Genomic DNA, 13,315 nt, shown 5'->3' with positions numbered 1-13,315 from the left:
ACGCGTCCTCGGGTTGCGGATAGAGCGTCCCTGTACCAAGGGTTTCTGCTGAATATGGTTACAAAAATAAATAGGCAGTCGCGGACAATTGTCCGGAGGTGGTCCCGAAGGAATTAATGCCCAAGCGGAGGTGTGAAAACCGTGCCGAAAGCTGAATGGCACCTGGGTGAGGTGTCTAGAACGGTGACTCTGGGATACCAGGCAACCTCTCAGAGTAAGCAGCCTTATCCTTGCATGCGGTCTCCACAAGGATGGACGAACCCCTTTCCCTAGCTTCTCGTCGGAACAACAATGACAACACCAAACATAGTTGCAGTAAGTGCGGTTCAAAACAGCAGAACGCGCAGGGCTCCCGACAATGGGTCGGCCAACAATGCCGACCAATCTAGAGCTGGGGGAGCCAATGAAAATGGATTCAATGCGATGGATCAGCGGGATCTCGTGATCTTTGGGTGGACGGAGCGACTGAATCACGACTTGCTAGACTGCTACGATGCGAGTGTGGCCCGTGAACGGGGTTACATGGCACGGCTGCATGCTTTGTGGTGCGAGAAACACCCGGACCTATCGCACTTTTCGCAGCAACGTCTGCGAAACCCTGCTGAATTACTCCGTAAAAGGGGCTATGTAAGCGGAACGCCTACTCTACCACAGCTAGAACAAGCCAGCAACAAAGAAAGAGAGGCGACACTAAGAACAACCGCGGGCAGGCATCTAATAGATGAGGAGCGATGCTTTACGACCCGGAGAAACATCAAAACCAAGGTTTCTCTCAAGCCTAAAGATCTGGCTGAAATGGATGACGAGCTTCATGGACATTTTTCCGGTGAATCCGACCTCTGGGTTATCAATTATTGTGTGTATAATGCATAATGAACATCTGCTGAGATTAATCATTCAAGATATTTTTGACATAAATATGACATTGAAATCTGCTTTTGAAAACTTAGAATATAACAATAATAATTTCATAATTATTATCAGTGGTACAATTAATTAAACAAATAATTATGAGAATAAAGTTCCTACTTTCCTAATTGTTTGGCGCTATATCTGTACATCATATTTTTACATTGGGAGGTAATTACAATATTGATATAATTTGATTTTATCAAAACCTCAGATGGTTTCATATTTGTATATTTGGGGCGTTATATCTCAAGTGACCCACTCAAAAACTCGAGATTGTACGAGCTAAGTTAAACTTAGGCAAAGTGTTGTGCCAGTGGATAGTAATTTATGAGAAAAACTTTTGTTATTCGAATGATTATTGACAGAGGGGGAAAGGATGAAATTTTTCAGATTTTCGTGGATATCCTCTATTTCGGTGATTTTTAACTCTTCTAATAGGCGATGACAAAAATGTTGTCTAGTACAGTTGCGATAGGGATTTTAACGCTCTTTCGATTGGTCTTTTGCATCTTTTCAAAAAAAATGTTTTACCTTCAAAAATGAAGGTCAAAAATAAATTTGACCCTTTTTCAAAATTAGACAGGCTTCTTTTCTTTTTTTCGTCTTTATAGTGTTACATCTCAAAATTTCACAATTTCAATGTAACGTGAAACAGCAAATCGCCACCAATCAAAAATGAGCGCTTTCCCGATTTTCTCTGAGTTTGAATCACACCATGGTAACTGTGCTACGGTCGGTAAGATAGAAACCACAAGGTACATAAAGTGTTATCATGGAGGGATAAGAACTCAGAGATTACCGATGAAATACTAATTCTCGATTATTGAGAAACTACAGTTGAAAAATGTACCGTTGTAAAATACTTATAATTAAGATTATAGTCACACCAGTGTATTTATACTTTCAATAGTTTAAACTAACAACTAAGCTGAATCTGAAAATGCAAAGTATAAATACACACGCATGCGTCAACACAGTAAGAGCATTTCAATATAACTATATGCTGCAGTTCATTAGTATTGAGTAACCCACTTAGTGTAAGACCTGATATATAGTCAGAGATATTGTCCCGTCGGCTGAGACTTGCGGTCGTCGTGAATTGAGTCTATTCTCGAATGAAGATCGCAGTGTGTTATGTTCGTGAAAAGAACCCAAGTGAGGATTTGGGCAGCTATTTAGCCCCTTGTATCGCATGACCCCTTGTGAAACGTAAATGTGCATTGTTACACAAAAGAAACATCCGGTAAGGTATCGTCGTTGCCTTACAATATAAACGGAGGTCCAGTCGAGAAATCACTTCTCTCTCTCTCTCACTCTCTCTCACTCTCTCTCTCTCTCTCTTGCTCTGTCCTAAGAAAAAAAGTCATATGTAAGTAAATATTTTGGAACTAATAATCTGTTCTATGACCTTTAAGTTAAATCTGTTGTTAATCTGACCATCTCGCTCATTTAAAAACACTGAAATTGACACAGTTCCCATTGAGCTAAAAAGTGACAACGTACCCACAAATAAAAATAAATTGTCAGGCCTTACCACCCAGGCATAATCAGCACTCTGGTCTCTCTCTTTCCAAATTTCCATTCTACGCTCGCCTATTTGCTTGGGACGTGACAATAAAAAGCAAAGGTTTTTTTCACATAAGACCATGTACATTTGAAAGTGCGATTTAAAATTTTAAATTATGAAAGTAAGCGTTGAGTATTCCAGTACGCTCTTAATGCTGGCTCCCAAGCCCTACCCGTAGCACAACTTGGTTTACCTTTATTATATTGCTTTTATGAAAAATAATAATAGTATATCCCCTTGTAAATGAGCTTTCGTCACATGAAATCTTTTGATAAATAAATAATATTTCATTCAGAATCCTGCTTAAAAAATCAACGTAGATGTATCTTCGGAAATCGCTTATTGTAAATTTGTTTCTTGTTATATTATAGGAACCAAATGAAGACCGCGATCATCGAAGAGATAAGTTTAAAATTTCATCCGCTAGATGGCAAAGCACTAAACATTCTCAAAAGTGGAAACGAAAATCTACGGCATAATACCAGCATTAATCATCCTTATTGTCACGCTGCCATTTTATTCAAATTTGAGTAAGATTGTATAGACTGCGCGCAAGGGTAATATAAAAAAAAACTTTAAAAACACGTACCTTCGGGTGCCTGCCTTCATAAAGTCAATCCTGAAATTGCAATTAGAAAAAAATGAAACTTTTAGGTACTTTAGCCCGAATTTAACCAGAACGATAAAAATTTTATACGGTAATCACGGTAAACGGACGAAAATCCCAAGAAAATGCCTTTTAATGACATTTGGCAAGATAGTTATATACGAAAAATATGTGTATAATCACAAAGAAAAATAACAAAGGTCCATCGGAAATTACATTTTAGAAGCAACATTAAATTGAAACCATAGTCCGTAGAGAAAAGAGATTAAAAAAATGAGAGAAGAAGCAAAATTGCGAAACAAAGATAGCAATAATGAGTAATTTAAATAACCTTTTAACAATTAAGCGGACGGCCTGCCAATAATATCGCAAAAAAGGGAAGGGGGTCTAGAAAAAATACATTAAATAAAATGCGCACATGACAAGAAAGTGAAGTCGTAAAGGGGGGGGGGGGGCTACAAAAGTGAGAGAGATGATGAAGGCGTTGAAATTTATTAATTAGGAATCGGTCGTCACAGAGTAAAACAAAGAAATTTAAAAAAGGAGTCGTGCTAATTACATCCTAAAGAAATAGGCGGCAGGAACACAATATATTTCTATAGTCAGGCCAGTCCACAAAGCACTCAAAACAATAAAAACCTAAACACTCTGGGTATCACCCAGCACACCGGCAACCAAAAAGAAATCGGTCGGCACTCTATTACTTAAACTTAGGTAATAAACATAGTGATCCAGCCAAGGAGTATTTATAACTTTGTCTGAATACAAAGTAAGGTAAAGAAATAACCTGGCTCAACCACTATAGAAATTAAAGTCCTACCTCCGAAACTAAGCAGAAGTAGGTCGAAATTGCGGTTGGATTGGGCGCTGTGGTCGACACCTCGAGCTTACAAGCGTCACTGGTTGAGACATGTGCCCGGCGCGTCGATCACAACAAGAGGGGGCTGACTTACGAAAAACGGGGGAAAATTAAAAGAGACTAACGTGCGAAACTTAGCATACGAGTCTCTGCGGTCAAGAGAGAGACCTATGATGCCACACGCTGCTGGTCTGCCTTGCTGTTGTCACTTCTCCTCACTTCCGTCCTTCCTTTTAGCCGCTAAACCGTTTTCCTTAGGCGTGAGGTCTGCCACGTGTTGGATCCGACTGATTCTTGAGCGATGATTGGCGGATGGAACTGTATTACGGCTGCAAGTGGGTCTTCCACCAACCCTCGAACGATATTGTGTAATATATACGGACGCTAATAATTGTATATTTTCTCATATTAGATAATTTTGGCGGAAATGCCTGACCACTGAGAAAACTTTGTGGATATTTCGCCCTGGGTTTATTTTTAGGTTTTATGTTAAGAATAAACCTTAACGATAGTGAGATAAAAAAATTAAGATCTCAACGGTATGGCAAATTGGGCCGAATTACATATCTATTTACAGATTTTATGATCAATTCGCGCTTAAAATTAGTACTATTGGTGCTTCAAAATGTTTTACTCGTAAAGGAAAGGTATATAAGGTGGGCAATAGGGGCAGGCTTGATGACGCCATGATATATGGTGAGAGGAGAAGCGCAAAGGGATAAGTTAAGTAATAGAGCGGGAAAGAGGGCAGGGAAATTTGAGACGAAGCTGAGGGAGGGGAGTTGGCGAGAAAGTGTTTGATGGAGGTAGAAGAGAGGAGAGGGTGGGCAATCGAATTAACGAGATAGGAAGAAGAAAGGAGGGAGTTCTTTAATGATAGAGAAATAGAAGACGGGACTGGAGTAAACTATAAAGAATTGGAGAAAAGGGAGAGAGAAAGATAATTAATAGAAAGATGGGGGCGATTGAGGAATCAAAATACAATAAATGGTATAAGATGATAAAAAAGGAAGGGGTGCCAAAGTATTAAGAAAAGAGATAGGGAGAGAGAAGGTGGACCAGAATAGCAAGATTTAGATTGAGAAACGAGGTAAGGGACGGGATGTACTGGGAAAAAGAAGAGAACAGAAAGTGTAGAATATGTGAATGGGAGGAGCGAACATGGGAGAATATATGGGAAGAATGTAGGAGAGGAATGGAAGATAAAGGAAGCTGACTAGAAAATGTGGTTAAGATGCTAGGGGAAGATGGATTAGGAGAAGAATGGGTGAAGGATTTTGAGGGTGCTAGAGCAGCGAATGGGAGAGAATGACAGCATGCACGTGAAAAAAGGTAAATAGAGGTATGAAAAAGTAAAAGGAAAAGGAAAAGGAATTCGCTTGGATTAGAAGCATAATAATTGTAAGTAATGGTAAAGTAAAAGTTAAGTAGACTAGTATGCGTTTGCGTTCTCATGCTCTCTCTCTCTCTCTCTCACTTGCACTCTCGCTTTTGTTCGCGCGCTCACTCGTTTGCTAATAAGTCCTAAATTGCGCTATCGCAGGAAATATAAATAAGGAACTAGATATAAGACTTTATGTAAATAGTTGTAAATAATTGTATATATAGTAAGGATAAGATTGTAAAAAAATATAGCTATAAACGGAAATATTGTAACGAATGGAAGTCATGTAAACCATTAGGGGACTCATTATGAATTAAGAAGAAGAAGTCATATAAAACTACATGATTCTTATACTTTCCTTTCGATCCATCCTTATATCACCTGCAATACTTAGATTACACGATTTTTTTTCTATCTTTCATCCCGCTCTTTAGCCATCAGTTCATTCTCTAACTCTTGCCATACTCTGAAATCTGCTCTTATATAGCATTCTCTCCTCCTCTGTTGCCACTCTTCATCCCGCCTTGATCCTTCTGTTTACCCCAATTCTCTTTGTTAACTACTTCCCGTAGACAAGCTTGTGCTATCATGCTTTCCTCCCCCATTGTAGCTTCTCCTCAAAGTACCATTCTCTCGTCATTTGTCTAATAAACATTTTATTTCTACCTAATTCCTTCCACCACATACATCCTGGACAGTTCCAGCTCACTCTCATTACCCACCTCAAGAATCTCTCCTGCATACTTTCCACCCTGTTGTGCTCCTTCTATTGCCAGATCACCACTCCGTAACTTAGGACTTACCACACTAACGCATCAAACATCCACAGCCTCATCTTCCAGTCACCCTTAAACCTCCTCTTCCCTGCACCCCGTACCTTCCCCATTTCTTTAGTCGCACATTCTATCCTGCTCCTTACCTGTAGTTCAGCCCTGCCTTTCGACTTAAACCAGAAGCCTAGGTAACTGAATTCCTCGACCTGTTCCACTTTCTCTCCGTACATCTTCCACTCATATTATACTTTTGCCCTTCTCTTTTTAAAACACACCAGCTTGGTCTTATTTACATTTACCGTTTAGTCTTTAATTCTCACCTACTCCCCAAACACTCTAATTATAAGAATCATCCCTCTCTCGTCATCTGCTAGTAAGACTACATCAGCTGCATACGCTAAGGAATATACCTTGCTATTTTCCAGAAGCGTTCCCCCTTTTCCTTTCTTCTTTAGTTTGTCCTCTAGATCTGCTAAAAATAGACTGAATAGTAGTGGACTCCGTAGACACCCTTTCCTGAGCCCCCTTCCACTACAAAACACCTCCCCTTTTTGTTTCCCACTCCTAACCCTTATCTTAGTGTCTTCAAATATCTCCTCCATCCTCTCAACTAACCCTTGCTCCACCCCCTTCTCTTTCATAACCTGTTATAACATCTTTCTGTTTACCGAGTAAAACGCCGATTTAAAATCTACAAATAAGGTCAGTAGTTTTCCTTTCTTCCTCCCTAAGTTTCTATTCACTTAATAATTCAGTACGTAGATGTTGTCTACCGGTTCTTTCCCTTTTCTGAGGCCCTTCTCATTATGTCGAATTATCCCTTTCACTTTCCTTTCTAATCTCTTTTTGATTATCTCCATATATATTTTATAGCCTATCGACATAAGTTTGATTTCCCTAAACTCCTCCACCTTCTTGCCCTCTTTTTTTTAATTATCGGTACCAGCAACTCTGTCCTCCACTCCTTAAGCCATTCTTCTCCTCTGCGAACCTTGTTACATACCTCCCACATTCCCTTTCTCATCCCTTCCCATCCATACCTCAAAGCGTCGTTCTCAATAACGTCCTCTCCTTTTGCCTTGTTTTTTAAGCCTTGCTATCGCTCTTTTCACTTCCTTCCCACTTATCCCGTTAGCAATCTTATCTTCCCCTTCTATTACCTTCCTTATTTCACCTAATACCTTATTTTCCACTCCACCAAACAGTTGTTTAAAGTACAGTGTCCACTCATCCATCTCGATGTCCTCATTGATGCCCTTCCTTCACCCTCATTCCCTATTGATCACCTCCCATCCCCTCCCTGATCGCCTTTTCCACCTCCTCCGTATGCCTACTTTTTTCTTACTGCTTTTTATCACTTAATGGTAGTTAATGTTCTCTCTTTCTCCTACTATATTCCTGTTTCCCTGTCTCCCCTTTTCTCCACTGTTTTAAATTTTCTCTTATTCTATCTTTACTCTCCTTACATTATGCATCCTACCATACCCTTATCTTTCCCTCCGCCTCTTACCCTGGCCTTACCTCTTCTTTTATCCTCTATGTTAAATCTTTTATCTTTTCAAGGCGCATGTCTACGTCTTCCCCTTCCAATCCTCTAATCTCATGATTCTTTATTCTTTCCCTAAATTCTCTCAATTTATACCCCCCCCCATCTATCCATTTTCACTTTTCTTTCGCCAGTTCTTTCCTTTTTTCGCTACGCCGCTTTCAAACAGATTCAAACGAGTATTACCTTCCCGATCTATCTCCACAAACTCTTCTTTCCACGCGTTTAAGTCTCCTCCTATCAATACCAGCTCTTCATTAATTTTTTCCATCCATTCCCTTAACACTCTCCCATCAGCTCCTTGTTAACCCCGGATACCATACCTCCCACCCCCCTTCCCTTCTCATGTACTTTCTTTGATTCTTGCATTGTCCACACATACCCGTTCAGCAACTTTCATTGCAAGCCCTTCCAATCCTTTTCATCTACGGACGTTTCACTCAGCATTACCACGTCCCACTTTCTAATAGCCTCCCAGAACACCTCGTTCTTGTTTTCCAACCCTGACAATTCATGTGCTCAGTTTTTCTTCTCTGGTCAAAACCTTGCCTCGTCTCTCCTACTCCCATTACCTTTGTTTACCCTTCTTTCATATATTGTTCCCTCTGCTCTCAATTCTTGTCTCTCATCGTCCCAGATTCACATCAACCCATTCATCCACGCCCTGCCTTTCCCTATCTAAACATTACCCACGTTATTCCTCTCTATCCATACTTTCCGATTCGATCATCCACTTCCTCTTTTTCTCTTTGTTTTTTCTTTCTCTCTTTCTCTATTTGTTTACTGTCTATGCTATCCAGTTTCTTAAATACCTCCTCTTTCTCGGTTTTTCACGGAGCCTCCCATTTCTTTCTCATTTTTTTTACTATTTAAGCTTACTTTATTTACGTCCGAAATAATCTTGAAAAATCTCATTTTTGCAGGTTATTAAGTTATACAAAACATTATGAAAAGGATAAGTGAAAAATAATAATATTTACATGTTCTTGTTTATTTAATGTTACGCATCATTTTTATAAACTGTTCTCTTTGATCGCTCGCCACCAATTAGAAAAAAAGATGAGGTAATTTTTTATTAATGTAAATAAATGTAATTTTTCAACAGAGTCTCACTATAGTTAATAATATCTATGAATAATGTTAGAATGTTACAGTTTTGTCTGAAATATTCAAATTTTTCTCCACTTTTCACTCATGTTTAGTAATATTTAGTAAAATTGGGCAAACATTATTGTTCAAACAAATTTATATTTAAAAATATCTTTTCTGTAATAATATTAGACTTGTACATTATTCGAATCCAATCGGTTTTTTTCCGATCCGACGAAACTGAGTTTTAGTCGAAAAAATCTGAATTTATTTACACTAAGAGAAATTTCTGATACTGGGAATGTACTTCTGCATAGTTAGAAATATCCTCAATTAATTTTTATACTTTTATCGAGAAATGGTTTACCCATTATGTCACATACGAAAATTGACCATTGGAATGAGAAAATCCAGTCGTCGCAACTATGTCTTGATTGTGGCGACTAGGGTGCATGCTTACATTGACCAGGTTTTGAACCTTGTATCGACGAACCTCTAAAGTACTATACTTTGTTAATTAAAGTAGTGAAAAATGATTTTTTTCTTTTTAAAAAATATTTTGTTAAGTAAAACTAAAATAATTTACAATGAAATCTTCACAATCATTATTAAAATTATAAATTGGAAATTGAACTTTTAAAGTTCTTCTATAAAATGTACGATTATTAATAAAAATAATCAATTTGCTTTCCTCAAAATCATATAATGTTTCTATATGTTGCTATATTTTATCTAGTCATGAGAACTAGGGGCTATTTTTTCAGGGTAGGCAGTTCAAAGGTCTTTTGAACCAATATTCGACGTGTTCTGTTCGACTCGAAAAAAACCGATTCGAACTCGGCAATTCGAAAGTCCTTCGAATCGACATTCGACTGTCTCAGTTATTCGATTTCCGATTCTGAATGACTAGAAGTAGATTTATTTATTTCTCGTCGTATCAGTAGTGTCGTACCTCACATATTTTGGAATTTTACAATACAAGTACAGTAGCCAGTCAAACTTCTGTATCATACCTGTGGCTGGATATTTCGAAACATTTAGAAAGCGACGAATTTAAAACAGGTCTAAATCATTTCTCAAGGCACATATGCATTTAAGAAATTCACAAATTTGATAAATGAATGGAATTCGAAGAATTTACGATATCGAAAGTATTTACCGAATTCACAGAATTTAAGAAATTAACCAAATGAATGGAATCCAACGAATTCAGGGAATTCAATAAATTTAGGAATTCAACGAATTCACGCAATCCAAAAAATTTACGGAATTTAAGGGAATTACGAAATTCGTGGAATTCAACGAATTCACGATTTAACGAATTCCGCAAATTCACAGAATTTAAGAAACTCATAGCAGTCACATAATTCACGCCAGTGATTCAATTCACGGAATTCACAGAATCCAAAGAATTTATGGAGTCCAAGGAACTAACGGAATTCACGGGATGTACGAAGTTCATGAGATTCAAGAAAAACACGGAGTTCATGAAGATTCTAAACACTAAACGAAACAAGAAGAGAAAGGAATGGTCACTTAACACTGTGGGCACCATTTAATCTTACGAATGCACAATTAGCCGTGTGAAGTGTTTTACTTGTCTTACTTTTACTTTTCACGTCTTCTTCGACTGAGAGTCAAAACTAAACTGAGCTGAAAATGCGAAAACGCGTCAAGAGCAGGCACTTGAAAGACCGCAGAAGATAGCAAACGAACAATAGAAAGGTTCAATTTCGGAGAACTAAGAACGTCGTCAGTGACCTTAAGCGAGCGATTCCAAAGAAAACGAAGTCGTTCAATTATTTTATAATTCCCCCAGTTTAGTTTAAATCCAACTAAAATTTGTCTTTCAACAAATTCTATGCATTTTTTGAATTCCGTAAAATATGTTGATTCCGTTAATTCCTTGGATTAATTGAATTACGTGAATTTCATGGATTTCGTGAATTCTATTAATAACGTGAACAATGTCAATTTCGTCATTACTGTCAATTTCGCGGATATTCTGAATTCCATGGATTGCTTGAATTCCATCAATTCAGTGGATTCCCTCAATTCTTTGTATGGCATGGATATTTTCAATTTCATGACTTTCTTGGATTCCATGAATTCCTTGAATTCCATGACTTCCTTGAATTTTATGAATTCTATTAATTTGATAAATTCCATCGTGAACTCCTTTAATTCCGAGTATTCCACAAATTCTGTGAATTCCATAAATTCCTCGAATGTCATGAACGCTTTAATTTCCATGATTTCCAGTCCTTGAATTCGTCAAATTCCATGAATTCCGAGAATTCCGTGAGTTCGACAAATTTCGTAAATACTTTGAATTCTGTAATTTCGCTGAATTTGTTAAATTCATTGAATTCCTTGAATTTCTTAAATTAAATTAATTATGTGAATTCCTTGTGCACAATTTTCGTTCTTCATTATTTACAATACTTACAATACACAGGGGCGCACAAACCATATATGAAAAGTAGCGGTTGCCATCCCAACGGGGGGGGGGGGTACCCAAGAGTTTGGGTGGGTGACGTGCGCGCCCCTGATAATACATGTATTGTAGTTTGATCATTTCAACACCATAATTGCAAGTTTATCTAACGCTTGCATTATAGAAGTGTTGCAGAAGTGTTGCAGAAGTGTTGCATAATTCCAAACATTTTTGGAAGTGTATATGTATTTATTTTTTGGTTTGCAAAAGACCTGCTTTTATTTTTCGGTAACCTTATCGTGCAGTTTTTTTTCTTTGAGTAATAGATACTCTTCTAGTTTGTTTTTACATTCTTATCATTTATGATTGAGGAAGTATTAGAATTGTCTGAAATTGGACGCCCCCTTTCCTTTTTACTTCCTCCTTTCCTCTTCCCTTACTTATATTATTTCACTAATCACTCACAGGGGTGCCTTTTAGTTAATGAATGCAAATATAGTCGAATGGAATTTGAAGCCCGACTTGAGGAAGGATTTCGAAATCAGTGAATTTAGGAATACCATAAATACAATTTATTTGATAGTTTTATTGTTACAAGCTCCCGCATTTGCCTGCACCTCCATACAATTGTGCTTTAGTGCAACCCGGCCGGAAAAATCCACTCGTGGCAAAAACCCCCAGGAGGAGCCAAATCCTTCACAAACTATTTAACAGGCGTCTGTAAGAAAAAAATGTTCAAGTTTATTATTATGAGAAATTACAGATACATGTCCGAAGCCATTGTTTTTAGAAGCCATGCAGCAATTCTTATTACAAAAATATGGACACTTTAGGCACGGTTCTACAATACCTTCGTTTTAGATTGTTATTTAGTTTTTACATTACCTCCATCTTTAGGGAGCAGATGCTCCGGCAGCCACATATCATTCCAATAGGTGGCAATAGGTACATATTTAAACGCTCTTGTCTGTCGGTTATAATCTCCGCGACGCATCAATTCATAACCCCAATTTATAGGAAATCTTTCGTTGTGTCTACCTGATTGTGCGAAAAACTATAGTCGATAAGTAAGTTCAATAATTTAAAAAATCTATAGTCTAAAACTGCCAAGCACTTAACTACGTGTAAAATAGTTATTTTTTATAAAAGTGCAGAAAATACTCCACACATAAAAAAAACGTTCTGGCCAGAGTTTTCTATTATTTTATTATAAATAATTTTTTTTGTTTTCAACTTACCCTGCTGGAATTCTTCTTCGTCAAGCATCTTCCACTCGTCACCAATCTTTCTATATTGCCCAACTAATATCCGGCCTCTTCCTGCTATTTCACACTCCACTTTATCATGAGGCGCATATTTGATTTGAGGTATATAATATGCATCTGTAAAAAAATACAGTTACCAGTTATTTCGTCCTGCACTTAATTCCTTCACTCACAAAAACTAAACTCCACTTTATACATGTGTCAAAAAAATGATACACATTTTGAAACTTTGAGAATTTAGATATTTTTATTTTCGAGTCTTTTGATATTTAATCATTCATTTTCAAATTGAATTTTCGAATCTATATGCTTAATAGTTAAACCATTACACAGAAAGTATAGTTCTTGCACCAACACTACCGGATGGTCCTCACAACTAGAGAAGTATAGGCGCAGCAGCTATACTAGCCGTTACCTCTGGAAATTTTTCAATGTACCTTTACCGAGGTTCTGGTGGTTCGGAACCCACCTTAAGCTGTAGGTCCCCCATCGTGTACTTGACTGCAACCCAGTCCGTCAATGATGGGGCAAAAACCAGGCTTTGTCCAATATGTCTGGGCAAACTGCTCTCATCAGATCACTTGATTGCATTATAAAAATGCGTCCGTGACTGATGATATATACCGGGAGAGCCCCGTGCAAACTGATCAAATAAAAATTCAACTCTAACCAAAAATGCCTTCGACATATTGGGCAGTATAAGCCTGTGACAACATTTCGCCACAGAAATGTTTTTTACTTTGGTTCGGTTTTGATTCCTCTAGAATCAAACCAAAGGGCCTATGACAAAGCCACCGAAAGCGTCCTCGGGTTGCGGATAGAGGGTCCCTGTACCAAGGGTTTCTGCTGAATATGGTTACAAAAATAAATAGGCAG

Source organism: Belonocnema kinseyi, chromosome 1 (assembly GCF_010883055.1).
Source record: "Belonocnema kinseyi isolate 2016_QV_RU_SX_M_011 chromosome 1, B_treatae_v1, whole genome shotgun sequence".
NCBI classification, from domain to species: Eukaryota; Metazoa; Arthropoda; class Insecta; order Hymenoptera; family Cynipidae; genus Belonocnema; species Belonocnema kinseyi.
Note: the sequence above shows the minus strand (reverse complement) of the source record.